This window comes from Dreissena polymorpha, chromosome 8 (genome assembly GCF_020536995.1).
Source record: "Dreissena polymorpha isolate Duluth1 chromosome 8, UMN_Dpol_1.0, whole genome shotgun sequence".
In the NCBI taxonomy this organism is placed as follows: domain Eukaryota; kingdom Metazoa; phylum Mollusca; class Bivalvia; order Myida; family Dreissenidae; genus Dreissena; species Dreissena polymorpha.
The window spans coordinates 107,192,218-107,215,469 of NC_068362.1; the positions used below are offsets into that span (position 1 = coordinate 107,192,218).

The 23,252-nt window shown below is 33.2% G+C and overlaps 1 long non-coding RNA gene across 1 annotated transcript in view; it reads right to left on the reverse strand.

Annotated features, from left to right (window-relative positions):
* LOC127843228 (uncharacterized) overlaps nucleotides 1–23,252 on the reverse strand; it is a 31,631-nt gene extending 8,379 nt beyond the window's left edge. The window contains exon 1 of the long non-coding RNA XR_008032145.1: nucleotides 23,084–23,252. This is a non-coding gene — a long non-coding RNA (uncharacterized LOC127843228). The remainder of the gene's footprint in view (nucleotides 1–23,083) is intronic.

Genomic DNA, 23,252 nt, shown 5'->3' on the forward strand with positions numbered 1-23,252 from the left:
AAAATAATAATGAGTAATGACCTCTTGTAGAGGTAATCTATAAAATTATTATTTAAGTAATACAAAAGCTATAATTAATGATCAATCCATGATTAATGAAAAAAGTAATCAATTAATAATCATGATGATAACAGATTAACAATTATGATTACCCCATGTCTGCTACTGGCAACTTATTGAAAATATAACCCCATTTCTCAGGTAAAAAGTTTTATCAACTCATCAAATAATTATGAAATGGTATTTGTACTAAATACTTCACGTAAAAATGAAAGTTAGATTATAATTTGACATTTGCACAACAGTAGATAGCAGCTTGTGCTTCAGTGATGTGAGACACAAAGAAACTATTATCAAGCATGTGCAATACCCTTAATGTTTTGAAGCATATTTAATTTGCATGAAATGTACAACTCTTTTATCTTAAAATAATTAATGAGAAAATCAGAGCTTCCCTTGACATACTTTTTTGTATCTTCATCACACCCTAGAGTGAATTAAAAAGAGCCAAAACAAAAACACAATTTCTGATAGAATATTGGAAATAGTGTCACAAAGCATTTGGAGAGAATGTTCAAAAGAAATTGTAAATCAGGGCTCGAAATTAACACTCGCACACTCGCAAAATGCCAGTGAAAAATACTGATTAGGAGTTAAGTTTTAAGCCACTAGTATTTTTTTGCGAGTACATAAATAGTGGGAAAAAAACTAGTAATATAAATGCACTCGACGTCATGAACGCTAAACCGTAGCTGGGCTCGAAATTAACACTCGCACACTCGCAAAATGCGAGTAAAAAATACCGAATGCGAGTCAAGTTTTAAGCCACTAGTATTTTTTTGCAAGTAAATAGTGAAAAGAAATGAGTAGGTATAATGCTGCTCGACACATGATCACTAAATCTTAGGTCAATTTATAGAACGCCCAAGAACCCTTATGCGTAAGCGCGCACCTTGTATGTAGACTGGTATATACAGACACGCGGGTGGTATTGGTACAAAGGAAGTGAAACAGTCGACTATTCACACATGTTCATTGAAGCGAAAAATAACTTGTCACTTTATTCCCACAGACGGAAATAACACAAAATATACATAATACAAAAGATAAAGCAAAGTTAACCGTTTAGTTAGAAAAAACAGATTTTAAACCCTTCTATGAAAACAGTGAATTAGTGGAAAAAATAACTTAAAATAAGACTAAAACTTGTTATAGATGAAGATGGTCAATCAACCTAATGTGATACAAGGAACTGATATCTTTGTATGGTTGCAGAAATAAAATGTGTATACATGTTAAGTACTTTTATTTTGTTTAAATAGAACTAAACTAAAAACCAAGGGTTTTTTATGTTTCCATCAAAATTTGCAAGAATGTTTTTGATTTTGCGAGTTGGTATTAAAGCTGCTCGCAATTTTTTGCAAGTAGAAACAAAAGTTAAATTCGAGCCCTGCGTAGGTCAATTTATAGAACGTCTGAATACCTGTATGCGGAAGCGCACACCTTGTATGTAGACTGGTATACTTATAGTACAGATACGAGGATAGTATTGGAACAAAGAACGTGAAACAGTTGACTATTCACATTTGTTCATTGAACTTGAACAGACATGGCGTCGAAGCCAAACATAATTAGTTTCTTTTTGCATACAGACGGAAAAAAAATACGAAAGATGAAGTAAAGTTAACCGTTGATTTGTATTTTGGTGACGTCGCACTCAACACACGATATCATAGCTGATTTTTTTCAATATTTGAAAAGTTTTAAACCCATTAAAAATATCCCAAACTGACACTTAAACTTTGTTTTCTGAGTGAACACGACACACTTTTATTCGAAAACAATGCCCTTATGGTCCAAGGAACTGATATATTTGTATGATTGCAGAAATAAAATGTGTATGTTAAGAACTTTTGATTTTGTTTTAATAGAACTAAATTAATGTCCGAACTTTTTTATGTTTCCTGCAAAATTTGCGAGACTGTTTTTGATTTTGCGAGTTGGTATTAAAGCAGCTCGCAATGTTTTGCAAGTAGAAAAACAAGTTAATTTCGAGCCCTGGTTTAATTTAAAAAATGTATCCGTACAATACTCAATATCCTTTTACAATGAATTTAACAAGTTTTCTTTAATGACCGATTCATCAAAGAAACACAAATTCCCAACCATTAACAACATGTTCAATTAAAAAAAAAAAATGTTTCCGTACAATACTCAATATCCTTAAAAAATATTGCTCAAAAATCTGTTTTACTATATAACGTCTGGCATTTTTACCTTTGGCATTTTTACCTATGGCATTTTTACCACTTTACCTCTGGCACTTTTACCGCTGGCATTTTTACCTCTGGCATTTTTACCGCACACCATATAAATGGGTATCAAAAAGTAAATTTCAGTAGTGTTAAAGATATCATAGCAAATTCAATAAGTATACTGTATTGATATGACAGAAATTAAAATTCAAGTATGAACTGTGTCCACTTTATCAAATTCTAGTATTTTAAATGGGTCCAGTTTATAAAACTTCTTGTATTGAAATTGGTCCACATTCTCAATGGTATCGTATACAAATGGGTATGCTTTAAAAAAAAATCTTGTATCAAAATGGGTGTACTTTATCAGAGTTCCAGTATAAAAATGGGTCACATTTCGCAAGTCTCAGCGGTCTCAGTCCCCCCCCCCCCCAAAGAAATACTTAAATTACTTCCCAAAATGTATAATATATTATAACATCATTATTTTTTTTGCAAGCATTCCCCACACATTTGGCAACGTCAATATGGTGAAATAATCAAAAATAATATTTTCATGATATTGTTGAAAACACAATAAGAATCTTTTATTGACATACCATATATATATATATCGCTCAAATCAGCCAATGGAATAAATGAAGTGTCTTTATTTGTGTCTAGCCGCAGGAAATTTTATTGGACAGTCTGTCTTACAAAGGTCAGGTAAGGTAAAAAGCTGGCTTAGTCAGCTTCCACGAGAAAGTACAATTGAAACATATACATGTAACTGTTAAGCATGTGCTAATTATAGCAAAAAACAAAACCTGCATATTTAATTGGCTCTGGAGATAATCTGTCTACTGGGGTCGGTGATGTCCCCCAATAGCTTATCTTATTAGTTAATTTATAAACTGCAGTGTGATAGCTCTTATAATGAAGTGAAGCAAAATGTCTATGTCACAAAAGAATGTTACTCTCAGTTGCAACTGGGCAAACATGTGGTCAATAACTCGAAAAAAAAATCAATGAAATTAATGATTTTAACTTATTTTTTTACATGATTAATGTTTTTTTTCATTGATATATTATTAATTGGTAATCTCAACCAAAGTGATCAAATTGATTACAAATGTATTAATTCATGCATTTAATAATATTTGGGCTTCTAGACCCTTTATCAACCACTGTTCATCTATAAAAAAAAATCCTATTCTTATTAAGGGTGTCACGATACGCTCCCCTTCATTACTATACGTATCGCGGTACAGTGTGTACGATACAATACGTAATGGGATACGTATTGTCAGATGGAAACAACATACAAACCATTTTAAACCATTTTTTCAATTTTATTTAAAGACCTCTACATACATTCATTTCTTTAATTTGTAAAAAATGTTTTTTTTATTTTAAATTCATGATTACAAAATTTGTCATTTAAAAATGTGATATGAGATGATATTGGGAGAATTTCCGTTAAAATTGATCCAATTACTGTGCCACATATTTTATTGATTGCGCCAATGAAATCTTTCTTGCCGCGTATTGTTACAACATCCAAACATTTAAAGTTTACTTGGCGCGTTGGCGCATATGAAAAATGCTGTACCGTACCATACGCACTCGAAGGCGTATCATGCACCGTACTGAGAGGAGACTATTACGATATGCCCGGGTGTACTTTGTCCAGGGTTTTCCATGGAAATCCATGGAAAATATGAGGCTGGAGTATTCGGACTAAGTTTCCAGCCTTTTCCAGCGGCAATATTTTAAAAAAAGGGTGGAAAATTGTCCATGGTATGTAGAAATAGCCTGGAATAGTTTCCATGGTTTTCCAGGCTCCCTGGAATAATTACCATGGAACAATTTCCAGGGTTTTCTAGCCAGCATGGAATAAATACCGTCCGAATACTCCATGTAATCTGGAAAACCATGGAAAACCATGGATTTATTTCCAGGGTTTTCCAGATTACATGGAGTATTCGGACGGTATTTTTTCCATGCTGGCTGGAAAACCCTGGAAAATGTTCCAGGGTTTTTCCATGTTCAATATTCCATGGATGCCTGGTATAACATGGAAAATTGTCCAGCGTTTACCATGGTCACTGAATAGAAAAAGAAATTTCTGGTCTAAAAACAATATTCATGTATTAAATGAATACAATACTCACAGCTTAAGTAAATCATAATTTAAGGTTAGATTAAAACAAAACAAAAAATCAACATAATGCCTTAGTTTCTTCGATGTATTATTTTGTTCACAATTCATCAAAATATAACATCAGATTACAAATTGTGTTACATTTATTTAACAAATTATTCAGATCAAACAAGTGTTGTTTAATACATGCTTACAAAGCCTCTAGGTCCATAATCATAAATCAGGCCCTTACATAACAGAACAAGCGCTCCTTTAAAAGTTAAAAAGTATAATGCAACCTTCACAACATGTATTCAAAGTAACAAAATACAAGCAAGTCAAGTAATATACAGTAACAATTCACGAACCCTGTACAAACGATATACAAGAAACAAAATGAAAAATTTAAGTTATTTTTAGCTGCTTCATGTATGTCACAATATATGTAGCTGAACATGAGCACAAGGATAATATTTTTATGTCCCCCACTATAGTAGTGGGGGACATATTGTTTTTGCCCTGTCTGTTGGTTAGTCTGTTGGTTGGTTGGTCTGTTGGTTGGTTGGTTGGTTTGCACCAACTTTAACATTTTGCAATAACTTTTGCTATATTGAAGATAGCAACTTGATATTTGGCATGCATGTGTATCTCATGGAGCTGCACATTTTGAGTGGTGAAAGGTCAAGGTCATCCTTCAAGGTCAGAGGTCAAATATATGTGGCCAAAATCGCTCATTTTATGAATACTTTTGCAATATTGAAGATAGCAACTTGATATTTGGCATGCATGTGTATCTCATGGAGCTGCACATTTTGAGTGGTGAAAGGTCAAGGTCATACTTCAAATATATGTGGCCCAAATCGCTTATTTTATGAATACTTTTGCAATATTAAAGATAGCAACTTGATATTTGGCATGCATGTGTAACTTATAGAGCTGCACATTTTGAGTGGTGAAAGGTCAAGGTCATCCTTCAAGGTCAGAGGTCAAATATATGTGGCCCAAATCGCTTATTTTGTGAAAACTTTTGCAATATTGAAGATAGCAACTCGATATTTGGCATGCATGTGTAACTTATGGAGCTGCACATTTTGAGTGGTGAAAGGTCAAGGTCATCCTTCCAAGTCAAATATATGGGTCAAAATTGCTCATGTAATGCAACTTCTGCAATATTGAAGCTAGCAATTTTATATTTGACATGCATGTGTATCTCATGGAGCTGCACATTTTGAGTGGTGAAGGGTCAAGGTCAAGGTCATCCTTCAAGGTCAAACGTCATATAGGGGGACATTGTGTTTCACAAACACATCTTGTTCTCAGCTACTTTCACTTTAATGCAATTTAGGTGCTTAATTTCATTAAAATACTTTTATATAATTTTATTGTTCAAAGAAATTCAGAACATAATAGATGTACATGTATTACTTTCCAAGTGACAATTTAAAATATAATTGCAAATCTAAAACTTGTGTAGGCAGCTTAGTAAATTATAAGTACCCAGGTGGGATAAAATTACAGTTTTTAAAAACTTTTTTGTTAATTAGCTGGGCTTCAGTAGGTCGTGGATCTTTTATAGAACTTGTACTGCTGTTATACTGTAGGGCTCCTGCATGATCTCTGAAAGAAAAACAAAGCAAACAATATTACAAGAAAGTCATAAGTTTTTTACATTCATCTGTAAAAGTAAATGTGCAGCAATCATATGATTGAATATCTATACTTTAATGCTCATTCATATTTTTATCTATTTTAGATATTTCATATCACTGCTCAATTCTGTACATCTGGCTTTTTTGTATTCGAGCGAACATTTACGATCCTAAGTAGTTTGCAAGCGGGCTTTAATCTACTTGCAAACAGGAAAACTGAGACTTTAAAGTGAATAAATTGGTGATTTTACTTATATTTTTATAATGACTCTCTTTTATTTTGAAATTTATATTGTTGTTTTCTTAAATGCCCCAAAACGGGGTACACTAGCATGTTTCTGGAAACTCAAACATATATAGGAATTTTATATTCAGATATTGCTATATGAAAGTTATGCTAATTTGCTAATTCATATAAAAATAACCTGTAATTGAAACTAGACCAAAATATTGGATACCAAAAAGACAAAATACTTTCAGGTGGTTAACACTAAATAACTTATATGAGCCCGGGGCATAACAATATTTACCATGAATTTGTGGCCATGTTAGTCCTCTTGGTAAATGCGCCAAAAGAGCCGCTTTGCTGTCTTGGGTTATTTCCCTGCCAAACTCTGCAGTATCTTCCATCAACTGGTCAGCTACAGTTAAAGCACATAATGAAAATGTATATAGAAAAGAATTCAAGTATTGTTTTAAATATTTAGTAAAATGGTCTTTCAATAATAACTTACAATGAAGTTAATACATCACAAAGCATAGCATAACAAAATTTGTTGGTATGATTAGTTCAAATTTATTATTGCTATAATTAGAAAGATGTGTAATTCTATTGGTATGAAAATGCACAGTGAAACCTAAAAAACAATGCTATTGGTTTAATTAATTTATTTATAAACATTAACAGCATTAATGAGCATTGAGTTCTTATCATGCACAGCACATAACTCCCTTAGCCTCAGTTCCCTAGCCATGCATTATAAACTTCCGATACTACATTCAAGCTTATTAATATCTCCACATAGGACTTCCTTTATCAAGCTGCAAACTGCACTTAGTGAAAATGTGTGTGACAGCTGCTTTTAAACTTCTATATTTGCCATACTTTTACCTAAAATGTCACATAAAAAAGGTCTACAATGATGACATAAAAAGAATAAATTTAAAGGAATATTTAAAAATAATGAAAAGCACAAACCTTCAGTTGTTGTTCTATTCCTAGACAGACTTCTGAAACACTTGTATGCATCACTTTTTAACAACATTTCATGTCACTTTCCAAATGATATCCATACATTATTATTTTAAGAAATTCTTGTTAATGGAAAAACTCATTAACTCTACTGTTTGTGAAATTACATTAACTTCATTTTAACAACAAGTTTAACCTGCATTTTTTTCTTCAATACGCCTTCTCCAGAATTTCAATCTAACAGGTAAACTTTCTGTATTTGAACTCAGCCAATCAGAAAAGGCTGTGATATTTTATAACCAATAGATTAGCCGCAGACACATCTGACTCACACACAGGCTTTTCAGATAGTTTGTTAATTGCAAACCTGGACTGTAGTTAAATATTGAGTGTGTATACACCTTGAACAGGGTTAAGGAATTTAAACTTGTAGACATTGCTTTGAAAGTTACTTCTATTACTTCTACTACTAGTACTACTACTACTACTACTACTTCTGCAAAACTACTACTACTATTACAACAGCCACAACAACAACAACAACTACCTACTACTACTACTACTACTACTACTACTGCTACTACTACTACTACTACTACTGCTACTTCTACTTCTACTACTACTACTACTACTACATCTACTACTACTACTACTACTACTACTACTACTACTACTACTACTACTACTACTACTACTACTACTACTACTACTACTGCTGCTACTACTGCTACTACTACTACTACTACTACTACTTCAACTACTACTACTGCTTCAACTACTACTACTACTGCTACTGCTGCTGCTACTGCTGCTGCTGCTGCTGCTGCTACTACTACTACTGCTACTGCTGCTGCTGCTACTATTACAACTCCTGCTGCAGCGACTACTACTACTACTGCTGCTGCTGCTGTTACTACTACTACTACTTCTACCACTACTACTGCTGCTACTTCTACTTCTACTACTACTACTACTACTACTACTACTACTACTACTACTACTACTACTACTACTAGTACTTCAACTACTACTGCTACTACTACTGCTACTACTACTGATGCTGCTGATGCTGCTACTGCTACTACTGCTGCTGCTGCTACTTCTACAGTGAGTACTACTACTGCTGCTGCTGCTAATGCTACTTCCTTTACTACTACTACTGCTGCTACTAGTATTGTTATTATTATTTATACTACTATTGCTACCATTACTGCTACTATTCCTGTAAATGCTAAAACAACAACACAATAGTAACTGCTACTGTCACTTAAATTTGCACCAATAGTATAATTATCAGTAGTTTAACTGCTTGTACAACTTATACAACAACCACTTTTACTTCTACTCCTACAACATATTCTACTGCCAGCACCAGCATTACTACTTCTACTACTACTACTACTACTACTACTACTACTATAACTACTACTATTTCTGCCCAAACTATGCACATTGTTTTATGTTTTATTCATATGTTGTGTAAATTGTTGAACTCTGATTTACTTTGAATAAAATGTGTTGCATTTTTATAAGTTATTTTCTCCTCTTATAAAGTCTAAGTTTTTTCCAGGGTTAGCTGAAAATGTTAGAGTCTTTTCCATGCTTAAAAAATTCTATGTTCCACTTTCCATGCTATCTGGAAATATTTTCCAGGGTTATCCAGCCTAAATCCAGCGTTTTCCATTCCTTTTCCATGCTTTTCCATCCAAGGCTGGAAAATGCTTGGAAAAAAAGTCCACGTTTCATGGACATTTCTAGAACAAAACCCTGGAAAACCCTGGAAACTGTTTCAAATTCCAGGGATTACCATGGAATTCCATGTTATACCATGGATTTCCAGCCTAAGTTCCATGATTACCCTGGACAATGTACACCCGGGTACCGTCCCACAGAGTACCGTGACACCCTTAATTCTTATCCTATTAACTTGCACAAAAAAGAAAGATGCATGGTACTGCACGATTATTGCATTTGATGTTCATGGGCATTTGAAAAGTGCGGTCACTCATTCAACTTCTATCAGAAAGGAAAGAAAATGCCAGAGTCTCTCCACTGGTGCAGAAGTTGCATGAATTGCTTTTTTAAAATGTAACTTGTATACATGGGTTAACATGGTTCACTAAAATTCTCATGAAATCAATTATTTGACTGATTACTTAACTGTTCCCACACCTAATTAAGCTCCAACACTTATTTTTTGCATAAATGCAGATCATCAATGCAATAGACTGTATTTGGAACTCAACTAATCGTTAGGTACAATAAACTTTTTACCATTATGACCCTACTGTCACATGAATATTCTGGTACCGTACTTACTTAGTTTGAACAAGACTATTTCCAAGCAATATAAGTCCAATACCGATGAAACTCCACCATTTTCAGCAATATTTCTAGTCTATTTGTTGCCATACCAATCAGAATTATTGACATTGGAACACAATGAATTGACATGCATAATCTCCATGTTGCCTTCTATCCATGTTTCAAGTTTCATGAAAAAATATGTAGAACTTTAAAAATTATCGCAGGATCCACTATTTTCAGCAATATTTATAATCTATTTGTTGCCATCGCAACCATAATTCTTGATGTAGGAACAAAATGAAGTGACGTGCATAATCTCCATATTGCCATCTATCCATATTTTCAAGTTTCATTAAAAAATATGAAGAACTTTTAAAGTTATCACAGGATCCAGAAAAGTGTGACTGACTGACTGACTGACTGACTGACAGACAGAGCAAAAACCATAAGTCCCCTCCATTTTCACCTGTAGGGGGAATAACAATACGCATTCCCGTGGATCTAGGTCAATTTTATTTGTACCTCATGTAAATTAGTGGAAAAACCAGTTGTAGGCAAGTTCCAAATAAGAACTATTGTTCAGACTTAATCCCTTTAAATACCCCTCGGACCGAGAGCTATCAGAGATCTACACCACTTTAGTAATTAACTACATGAGAAGTTGGCAAGTGTCTGATGTTGTTAATGTGTCATTTGTCTTCATGAATTGAAATTGAATCTGCTTTTTGGTCAAAAGTAATCATAATCATAAAATAATAATGAGTAATGACCTCTTGTAGAGGTAATCTATAAAATTATTATTTAAGTAATACAAAAGCTATAATTAATGATCAATCCATGATTAATGAAAAAAGTAATCAATTAATAATCATGATGATAACAGATTAACAATTATGATTACCCCATGTCTGCTACTGGCAACTTATTGAAAATATAACCCCATTTCTCAGGTAAAAAGTTTTATCAACTCATCAAATAATTATGAAATGGTATTTGTACTAAATACTTCACGTAAAAATGAAAGTTAGATTATAATTTGACATTTGCACAACAGTAGATAGCAGCTTGTGCTTCAGTGATGTGAGACACAAAGAAACTATTATCAAGCATGTGCAATACCCTTAATGTTTTGAAGCATATTTAATTTGCATGAAATGTACAACTCTTTTATCTTAAAATAATTAATGAGAAAATCAGAGCTTCCCTTGACATACTTTTTTGTATCTTCATCACACCCTAGAGTGAATTAAAAAGAGCCAAAACAAAAACACAATTTCTGATAGAATATTGGAAATAGTGTCACAAAGCATTTGGAGAGAATGTTCAAAAGAAATTGTAAATCAGGGCTCGAAATTAACACTCGCACACTCGCAAAATGCCAGTGAAAAATACTGATTAGGAGTTAAGTTTTAAGCCACTAGTATTTTTTTGCGAGTACATAAATAGTGGGAAAAAAACTAGTAATATAAATGCACTCGACGTCATGAACGCTAAACCGTAGCTGGGCTCGAAATTAACACTCGCACACTCGCAAAATGCGAGTAAAAAATACCGAATGCGAGTCAAGTTTTAAGCCACTAGTATTTTTTTGCAAGTAAATAGTGAAAAGAAATGAGTAGGTATAATGCTGCTCGACACATGATCACTAAATCTTAGGTCAATTTATAGAACGCCCAAGAACCCTTATGCGTAAGCGCGCACCTTGTATGTAGACTGGTATATACAGACACGCGGGTGGTATTGGTACAAAGGAAGTGAAACAGTCGACTATTCACACATGTTCATTGAAGCGAAAAATAACTTGTCACTTTATTCCCACAGACGGAAATAACACAAAATATACATAATACAAAAGATAAAGCAAAGTTAACCGTTTAGTTAGAAAAAACAGATTTTAAACCCTTCTATGAAAACAGTGGATTAGTGGAAAAAATAACTTAAAATAAGACTAAAACTTGTTATAGATGAAGATGGTCAATCAACCTAATGTGATACAAGGAACTGATATCTTTGTATGGTTGCAGAAATAAAATGTGTATACATGTTAAGTACTTTTATTTTGTTTAAATAGAACTAAACTAAAAACCAAGGGTTTTTTATGTTTCCATCAAAATTTGCAAGAATGTTTTTGATTTTGCGAGTTGGTATTAAAGCTGCTCGCAATTTTTTGCAAGTAGTAACAAAAGTTAAATTCGAGCCCTGCGTAGGTCAATTTATAGAACGTCTGAATACCTGTATGCGGAAGCGCACACCTTGTATGTAGACTGGTATACTTATAGTACAGATACGAGGATAGTATTGGAACAAAGAACGTGAAACAGTTGACTATTCACATTTGTTCATTGAACTTGAACAGACATGGCGTCGAAGCCAAACATAATTAGTTTCTTTTTGCATACAGACGGAAAAAAAATACGAAAGATGAAGTAAAGTTAACCGTTGATTTGTATTTTGGTGACGTCGCACTCAACACACGATATCATAGCTGATTTTTTTCAATATTTGAAAAGTTTTAAACCCATTAAAAATATCCCAAACTGACACTTAAACTTTGTTTTCTGAGTGAACACGACACACTTATATTCGAAAACAATGCCCTTATGGTCCAAGGAACTGATATATTTGTATGATTGCAGAAATAAAATGTGTATGTTAAGAACTTTTGATTTTGTTTTAATAGAACTAAATTAATGTCCGAACTTTTTTATGTTTCCTGCAAAATTTGCGAGACTGTTTTTGATTTTGCGAGTTGGTATTAAAGCAGCTCGCAATGTTTTGCAAGTAGAAAAACAAGTTAATTTCGAGCCCTGTAAATACATTTTAAATGTTTATTTATGGATTATGATGAACAATTTAATGATCAATATAAAAAGTGCTTATGAAATGCTGGGAACAAATTAAAATGAATGTTGCCTGATTGAAATCCCATTGTGGTTTTTCCAGAGACTGTTTATCATCTTTGATGTGAGGTGTGAGCATTTAGAAGCCCTTAAATCAATTGAAAGTCTGTCACATTGAATCTTAAATTATGATACTGAATATTGAATTGTGTAAAAGGTCCCTTTTTTGGGCTGGACTAAATGACTGCCAACGTATGACATTGAACAACAAGTTTTACTGTAAAGTGTCAAATGAGCAGTACAACAATTGGCCCAGTGACACCCCATTTGCACAAATATTTGTTTGGTACTTTTTCAATCATTTTTAACCCTAGCATTATAACTCCTTAGTAAACTCCTAACAACAAGTATCGTTGAAAGCGATGGATGCTCCCCGATGATGCGCTTTGTCAATCTATGTGTTAATAACCACCTAAAAAAATATATTATTAGCCTCGGTGACCTTGACCCCAAATGACATCAAGCGTCATCAAAAGGTAGAGGTCTATATATGTAAGGTACCTACATGCCAAATATGTAAGAGATCAGTAAAATATTGAAGGCGCTATGAAAAACTTTAACAAAAGTGTGACGGAAAAATATATAATTAGCCTCGGTGACCTTGACCTTTAACCCAGTGACCTAAAAACTCATCAAAAGGTAGAGGTCCATGCAAGGTACCTACATGCCAAATATGAAAGAGATCGGTAAAGTAGTGAAGGCGGATGGCCCTATGAGAAACTGTAACAAAAGCGTGACGGAAAATCTATTATTAGCCTCGGTGACCTTGACCTTGAACCCAGTGACCTTAAACCTCATCAAAAGGTAGAGGTCCATGCAAGGTACCTTCATGCCAAATATGAAAGAGATCAGTAAAGTAGTGAAGGCCCTATAAGAAACTGTAACAAAAGCATGACAGAAAATCTATTATTAGGCCTCTGTGACCTTGACCTTGAACCCAGTGACCTCAAACCTCATCAAAAGGTAGAGGTACATGCAAGGTACCTTAGACATGCCAAATTTGAAAGATATCCGTAAAGTAGTGAAGGCCCTATGAGAAACTGTAACAAAAGTGTGACAGAAAATCTATTATTAGCCTCGGTGACCTTGACCTTGAACCCAGTGACCTCAAACCTCATCAAAAGGTAGAGGTCCATGCAAGGTACCTACATGCCAAATATGAAAGAGATCGGTAAAGTGTTGAAGGCGCTATGAGAAACCGTAACAAAAGTGTGACGGAAAGAAGGAAGGAAGGAAGGACAAACACTATATGCTCCGCCAAAATTTTATTTCGGGAAGCATAAAAATATAACACTTGTTTAACCCTTTCCCACACAAAAGCAAAGTGGAAGTGGCTATGTGCAAACAGCATAACTTCAGAACAGCCTGTGAATAAAATGCAGGCTGTTCAGGTTTTATGCTGTTTGCTGCTCATCAGTATCTAAGGGTTGGAAATGAAGCCTTTAAAACTTGGATTTAGTAAGAAAGGTCTTGAATTAAATATAACTTTCTAAGTGACTACAAATGCGTCAAAATACGTATCTAAGGGGTAAAGGGATAAACAAAAAGTAAGGATTTGTAGTAAAAAACTAAGAAGATTGCCAGTAGTATTAAAAACAAATAAAACTATGTATTTAAAACTGATAATATTGTCTTTGTGAAATTAATCTGCAGATTCATTAGCCAATTGTTCTCAATAATTAAATCAAATACAACTGATAGATTTACCATGCCAACACATTGTTTAAAACAATTATTATAATACTTGTTTTCCTCAATAAAAAAACAACCTATTTCGTCTTCATTTAAAATTAATAAAAAACCCTCAAATCTCAAGAGTGTTTGACCTGGAGATAATAAGATATTTGTGTGGAGTGTGTCCTTCAGCTTATCAGTTACTGTGTTACTGATTGTAATCTAATAAACCGTGGGTGACTGTGCTCTCTAGGGGTCTAAGGTGACAAAATAAGATAAGACTGGATGCATGTATTTAAGAGGGCATAAGGCACTATTTGGATTTTTTAAATTAATAAATGACATTAAATAAAAATAGAAACTAACAAACTAACAGCTCATAGATTATGGGCATTCAATAGTGGTGATATTATATTGTTAGCAAAAAACAACTGCATTCATTTATCAAAAAGAAACTTAACACATAAAATTGTCTATTTGGTATCTGAAAAATCTTTTCTTGCTGAAATTGTGATGTGCACACCATCAATGCATTTGGTTACGTAATATCCCATATTTCTACGAATTCACTGATGGTATTGACACAACTTACATGTAACTGTAACAATAATAAATATTAATAATAATTATAATGCGAAAAAGTTTCCATCGTAGATTTTCATTTACAAGTAATTGATCGCCTGATAATAAAGGCCAATTTGGTGCAGTCACACCAGCAACAAGTATTTGATTTCCATTCTGGGACCAGGGTCCATGTAAATTGTTTCGGAGGTAACAATACAATATAGGTGGAGCTAAAATTAGGTACTCTGGTTGATCCACATGGCACATGACCATGTCAACTTTAAAATATGTTTTTCAGTGAGTCAGAGATTAATGCATAGAATTAAGCTCTTGAAAATTCTTCCCACATTTTGAGTCTTAACTGCAGGAGCTCCAGGTCAACACATTGTCATAAGCATGATAATACATATTCATCATCACACACTGTCATGTAATTATTCAGGTGAGGAAGGAACTAAGAAATAAAATATATGCACACATGCACACATTTGTTCACAACCTGTGGCTTTCAAGCCTAAAAGATGCAGCAGACGTAAACATCCTCAGGTGTGAAAAAATGATGTTCAATAAATTAAAAATAATCTACAGTAGATACACTTGATTAACCACACAGACGAAATCTACAGTACTGTAACGACACTTAAGCATGTGAATAATTTCATCATTGTTCAATTAATGGATTTTTTTCAACATTTGACCAACAAAATTTTTGTTGTAGTAAATACATTCAATACCAACAACAAAAAAATCAATTATAAAAGTGGATAACATTCATTAACCCTTTCAGTGCGGGAACCGAATTTTGGCGTCTCATCAGGATCCAAACTGTTTGCTATTCTGATAGTATTCTTTGAAAAAAATCAAAGAAAATGCTAATTTTAGAAATTCAGCAGACGACGTTTTAGCAGACAACAAATTTTCCAGCTTGCAAAGGGTTAAGGGGGCAGGGGATATATTTTTGCCCAAAATTCAAGTTCCGAAAGGCAGCAAACAGTCAAATCCATTTCATCAAAACAGAAAGTGACACAAGAACGCCTATTTGTGTCAGTGTCATAACAAAGCGCTAAGGCAACATGCAGTGAAAATAAAACCAAAGACAAGGCCAGCTTCTTCACTTGTGAAACTATTGCCCTTGATCTTCCCCCTGGAAGCGAGACAATTCACCCCCAAGACAATTGACATGACGCCTCATCTATGATCGCTCCGCCCACTAGAATTGATCCACCAATCAGCGATCGATTAATCGGGCGCACTCGTTAGCAACGACCTGTCCGCCATTTTCTAGACAAGCTACATGTTTAGGTTCACTTTTATTCCAACGAGTTTCTTTTGTTTTCCTCTTTAAAAAAACGATTAAAAATGGTTAAACGGTGTCAATGGGGATTATGTAACTCGGACAATCGATATCCTGACAGATTAGTTGGTGACATTGAATTTATTTCGTTTCCAAAGCGGAAATTTCCAACGAGGCAATGCGGTCTTGACAAGAGCGAGTGGAAGCTTCAAGAATTACCGAGATCCCCTTTATAGAACATTAATTTATTTCACAAACTTGAAATGTCATATAAGCAATAACTAAGCATTATTAAGTATGTATTATGTCACATGTTCATGTAAAATAATTGAGAATTTGGTACCCAATTCGTGTTACTTTACTACGAAATCCCCGTTAAAAATCGCGTTTCTGTGTGTGTCAGAAACAAGTGAAAACCATTTTGTTATTATTTTAATAAAGACGTATCGATAAATGCTATTGTAAAAGAGTTATTATTACTGATATTAGTTAACCAATAAATGAGGTAACTTCGGGGAAGTCGGTACCTGCGCAAGCGTCTGATATTGGTAGCCTTATTAATTTATAATAGCCTGACCGTATTCCATTTCGTACAACGCTAATTTTATATCAGACAATGTCCAAACTTACTGTGTTGTTTTTGCGCTTTAAATTATACTGATTGATAAATGTCCCATAAGCAATGTTTAATATGATTAATATCACTTTTATACGCAATAACATGTGGGATTGAGGTACCCACCTGGCGTCAGAAAGCGCATAAAAACTTCACCAAATTCCCAGTTATAAAGCGCTATTTCGTGTCAAATACACGGGTAGGGGGGAATATTTCAGTAAAAATTTTGTTAATAACACGGGTAAATACCGGTGAAGTGTTAATTTATTGCAAATTCCACCATTACACGTAATAACGGGTTCGATTTCGGTAAGCGTGCAAGTGTTTGGGAGCGTGTTTAATGTACCGATTTACCCGTTATAAATAGCTGGTGTTCTCTTTAATCGTATATTTTTTTTGCATTTGCAGAATAACTAAATTGCATCAACTCCTTTACAAGTGTAATATGGTGTTAAACAAGTCCATAAAATCATCTGGAGTATCGCGTAAATCTATATGCAGTCTCTAGGCAAAGAAGCCATTTTGGTGAAAGCTTGTCTAGGTTTTCTTCCCGCTGAGCCACGTGATTAAGTGGGCGGAGCAATCACTGATAAGGCGTCATGTCAATTCACCCCGAGGAGACAATTCACCCCCTAGACAATTCACCCCTGCTCCTGGACAATTTTTTTTTATCTTTTGCTGTTTGTTTAGGATTTAGTAATTACAGATATCTTTTTTCTAAGGATAGTTATTTGTATTCTTTTTTATTTTTATGAAGTTCTAATAAAAGCATATTAAGATGTTCTCAGAATTTCTTTCTTTTTTTCATAAAATTACTTGCAATTGAAACATAACTGTGCTTTTTATCTATTGATGTTTGTTTTTGTTATTAACAATATCTTATTATTAACAATATCTTATTATTGTTTTTATGTCATTAAATAATTTATTATGTGTTTATGTTTTATTTAAGATTGATTTTATTCATTAAAACAGTTTATATTTGTAAAAAGTGTATAAATAAATAATAATGGTATTGGATACATTATTTGGAAATAATCTAATTGTTTTATTTGATAAGTTATGCAAGATTTCGAAATTTTTATAAAATTACTATATTTATTTTTAAATGGGAAATATAATATAAAATATTTGTCACATAATCAGTCAACAAAGTAACAACACCTAAAAAACAACCTTTTTCACACCCATAAAGGTATCAATAAACAGATAATCTGTCAGGCATTTAGAGCTGATGAGGGTACTGATTATCTAATGGTAGATAAGGCTATTACTGATTGGGGTTGCTTAGAGATAAGGCTGTAGTATGGAATGAATTAACATACTGTATGATTGAAGTGGACTTGAATTGAGTACAATTTTTGTAAAAAGTACATTACATTTCAAAACATTTTTAAGAGGAGCATACTAGCGGTATTATAGTAGATTTAATAAATCATGAGGTATTGGTGTATAAGTAGCATTTTAAAAAATTATAACATAAAATGGTGTGAATTTGATACTGGCTTTGAAAAGAATACTGATAATTGCAGACTAAAATATGTTTCAATACACAACATTACAAAACACAACTTCTATCACTAATCCTTCAATGAGAGAAAATCCAACAACTTAATGGATAATAAGAATAAAAATAATAATTTTGTTAATGAAACACTTTTGTTTATAGGCAGTTAAATAAAAATAATAATCAAAATATCAGGTGAACAACAATGGAATTTTTTAATACAATACCAGGTCTTAGAATTGCCCAGCCCAACATAATTATTTGTCAATGTGTGTAACTGAAGTCTTTGTTTATCTGTGTTGACACTTTGATAAAGCCTTGTCAGGTGTGTGAATGCTTATCATGTACCATCATGTAACTCTAATGGAACTCAAAACTCCCCATTTTTCTCATGTAACTGCGGCGTGCGTCAGGGAGAAAATTTATCGCCCATCCTCTTTTCCCTTTTCCTAAATGACCTTGGGAATTACTTAGAATCTAAAGGCCACCATGGTATAGAACTTACAAATCCAGAAAACGATATTGCTACTTTTCTCAAAATAATTGTACTATTATATGCAGACGACACAGTCTTAATTGCTGAAAATGCCCAAACACTACAAAACTGTCTGAATGACTTTGCTGATTACTGTAAAACATGGAAGTTAAATATAAATAAGGATAAAACAAAAGTAACTATTTTCGGATCAAGGCAAAATAGAAACTTCTCTTTTAAAATAGACAACACGTCTCTAGAAATTGTTAACTCATACAAATATCTAGGTGTTTTTTTAGCAAAATCTGGTAGCTTCCTAACTGCAAAGAAACATCTTGCACAACAAGCAAGGAAAGCAATGCACCTACTCTATTCAAGAATTAATAACCTTAATTTACCAATATATCTGATATTAAAACTTTTTGATAACACTATCCTGCCAATATTAACATATTCAGCAGAGGTTTGGGGCTATGAAAGCATTGATTTACTAGAGAAAATACACAATGAATTTCTGAGAAAAATTTTCAATCTAAGAAAAAGCTCCCCACTTTATATGATATACGCAGAATTCGGAAGATACCCCATAGATCTCTCTATAAAAGGCAGAATGATTGCATACTGGAATAGATTAATAACTGGGAAACCGGATAAATTAGCATATCTCATATATAAATACATGTTAAACCTTCCTAACTTTGAATCTAAATGGATAAATTATGTAAAAAATATCTTCACACAAACTGGCAGAAATTACATATGGCTAAATCAAGATCAAATCCAAAATAAAAATATAAAGTACACTATAAAGGGCATATTACTTAATCAATACCAGCAAACCTGGCATACCTCACTTCAAAACTCAACAAAAGGCTTAAACTATTCAATATTTAAGGATAAGATTGAATTAGAGAAATATTTAATCACACTAACTAAATATGAATCATCTTTATTTATTAAACTTAGAACTGGTAATCACTTTTTCCCAAATGAGACAGGTAGATGGACCAATCAAGACATAAATGAGAGAACATGCCCTCATTGTACATGCAGAGATGTGGCGGATGAATTTCACTACATGCTTATATGTCCCTTTTTTAATGAACATAGAAGGAAGTTTATAAAAAATACTACTACTGTAGAACAAATACGCTAAAATTTAAAGAATTGTTGACAACAAGGTCCTTAAAGGATTTTAAAAAATTATGTAAATTCATAAAAGTATTATTTCAAACATTAACCCGCTGATAAGTTTAACTTGGTGTATATGTTAAATTATGTTTGTTATCTTTTATGTATTTCAACAATTAAACCTCATAAGACTAATTCATATCCACAAAAAATATTACTTTAAACGCTAACACGTTGATAAATTTATTTATATAGAGAACAAAATCATGTCTAATGCAGTACTTTTTGCATTTCGTCTCAATCAATCAATTAATATTTTATAAGATGAATTAATCATCTTACATATTGGTATTACTACATCATAGTTCATGTTGAATACCTAACTTCATTCACTACGCATGTTTAAAATATTTTTACGCATGTTTTTTCAATCTGGCAACAAATATCAATGTCACAAATTTGAAATTACTGATTTACTCATAAATGTTGTTAGCAAATTGTGATTTATATTTTAAACCTTTCACTAGCCAAATTATATGCAATGTACATGTATGTTTGTATCTCAAGCTTATTGTTAACCTTGCTGGAATATGTTTTTTAATTAATGACACTTGACACTTATTACTTATTGCAGCAATTCTACTCATCCCCCCTCTCCATCACCCATCCATGCCTTTCACCATTGATTTCATGTGCCATGTGTAAACTTACACAACTTCACAAATACATGTACAGTAAAGTACTTTTTGTCATGCAATCTCACTACTGCAGGTCAAATCGACACAATTTAGTACATGATTATATAAAGCTACTTGCTGAAACAATAACATAAAGTCCTTTACTTACGAATCACATGGTCACTGACACAGGACAAACATGGGCATGGTTAATCTGGCCTGACACAACATCGGTCAATGTCACATGAATGGGTCACTTCACATTTGATCATTACTTAATTTAAACACACCAATTAATCCCAAGTAGAATTACATTAACAGACAATTTCGGTCTACAAAATGTAAATCTATACGTCACTTTTGAAAGTTTAGTTAATATGCGATCTATAAATGAAACACTCTCCACGATTATTCTACAGAGGAAACAGTGAAAACACAAACAATACGCACATTTCTGACCTAATTCCAGGGTTTACACACAGATCAGCGAAGCGCTGCAGACAAAAATAAATTAACCAATCAAATTCACCGGGTTTTAAATAGAACCGAATGGAAAAACCATAACTATAGTCTGCATAAGTAATCCATGTAAACAAACAGGTTATTCAGGCCAAAGGAATAAAAAATGTTTATTTCTCAGGTCAACATCATCATTCCCCCACTCAATTCAAATGTATGTCTCATATCTTTTTTCATCTCCACTTCTCTTTCTCTTTTCTATTTTCTATGTAAAGTTTAACACCATGTCACAATTGTTAATAACTCTTTGTAAAAGATGCATTGTCACTGTATACTCATGTGTCACTATATTTGTGATTTGAGCTTAATAAAGGTTATGTTGTTGATGTTGTTGTTGCTTGATTGTAATACCCATTAATAGCACGCTTCCAACCAGATTAAATTTCCTTTCTTTAATTAAGGTTTTCTTATCAATTAAACCATAATATTTTATTAAATTAATTATCCCATCTAACATGAATAAATAAGTAATTGTCATAATGTAAAATTCTAAGAATTAAATGAAACTAATTAATCAACTTCAATATTTGACAAAGTTCTCAAATAATAAAATAGCAGTTAACCTAATAATATTATTTCAGTCTTCACGATAGTTCATTTTATCCACTAGCCATTCGGGCTACTGGAATGGTAAAGACAAGTAGCCCAGCAGCAAAATTACTAGCCCAAAGTAAATTTGTTAAAATATACACCCTGATAAAGGGTTTCATCTTTCAATAGCAGTTAATCTATTAAAAGTAAAATTGTATCCAGGGTATGTTAACTGTAAAGCCTATTGCAAAAACAATTGCAACACAATATAACAAGTCAGTGTAATTATGTCCTTTATTAATTATAAGTATTTAACATGTGATAAACAACTTCTTCGTTCATCTAATCATCACTGCAATCCTGGAGATCCTCTTAGTCAGAAACCATATCCTGTAAAACAAGCAACCTGATAGTTATTTTCCAGAAGTTTACTTGACAAGTGAAGGCATAGATGGCATACTTTTATCATACATGTTGACTTTTTTCTTATGCTGTGTTTTTAAGCGTAGCTTATTAAACTCTGTCTTACAGAAGTAGCTTCTCCTTCATCACTGATTTTTTACTACTTTTCTTGAAATTCACGTTTCCGTGATTTTTCATAGTCATTTGTTGACTTACGATCAGAAGTGGGCAGTTTCTTGCCAGGCTTCACACCAGCTACGTATTTAAGCATTATGCAGCCTTATGCGCGTAGGGACTTACAACTTTGGAAATAAACCCACAAACAAGGTTACAAAGTAAAACGATGTTTATTCGGGAAATGCAAGCCGCGTACGTCGATAAGTTTACTTCAGCAGAAAAACACATCAGCATGACGTGTGCCACTAGTAAATAACCAGTCTAAATTGTTCACCACGTGGCCTGTGTTACGACTCGAAAATGACCGTTGAATGTATGGACCAATCGGAACGCGTTTAAATCTCGTATTTTAGGCGAAGTTGAACGAAGTTCTGTCGGAAATCTTCGCGACGTACTCACAAAATAATGACTTTTATCACACTTAAAAATGAAACAATATTGATACACGGAATTTCTACTGGCCCGACGGGCGTACAATATGGCAATTTTAATAGGCCCGAGCTATAATTTACACGCCCAGGCCAACGGGCGTGCGCTTATTTCGCAGACTGTTATTTAAATCCAATGCACAAATATTATAAATACAAAATACTTAATTTGTTTCAATTTTATATGTTGTAACACAGTTTATAGAAAAATAACATTGGTTGGATTGCATTTGACAAAAAACACTATTTCATCTTTCATTTACATACTACATTTATTATCTTCACATCAAAATTGTGCTACAAAGTCAAAATTATAACCCCAAACATCTGTTCACAACTTATTTTTAAATATGACAAAAGCAAATGACAATACAATATCATATAAAAAATATGGCAGTGAATTGTCTTGGGGGTGTATTGTCCAAGGAAATCAAATTCTGGAGTGAATTGTCCAGGGGATGAATTGTCTTGGGGGTGAATTATCTGACACCCTTTCCCCCACCCACCTACTTTTTAATGAAAAATTGAGAAATTTTACCCATTTCATGGCATGCAAAGTACATTCAAACAGAATGCAATTCTAGTTTTGGCTACATTACTCATTAATTTCAACCATGTGCTGTGCTTATTTAACTACAAGTCTTTAGATTTTTCACAATTTACCTTTAAAGTTCTGTTCTGTTTCTGCAGCGTGAAATATTGACCTTCGCAAAAATCTCCTTTTTGGAGATCCAAAATATCCTTGCAAGGGAGCTGTCGCTAGTTTCAATGTTGTTTTTTTTACAATATTTTGAGACAGTCTTTCTTAAACCTAACACAAGAAATACCTTTT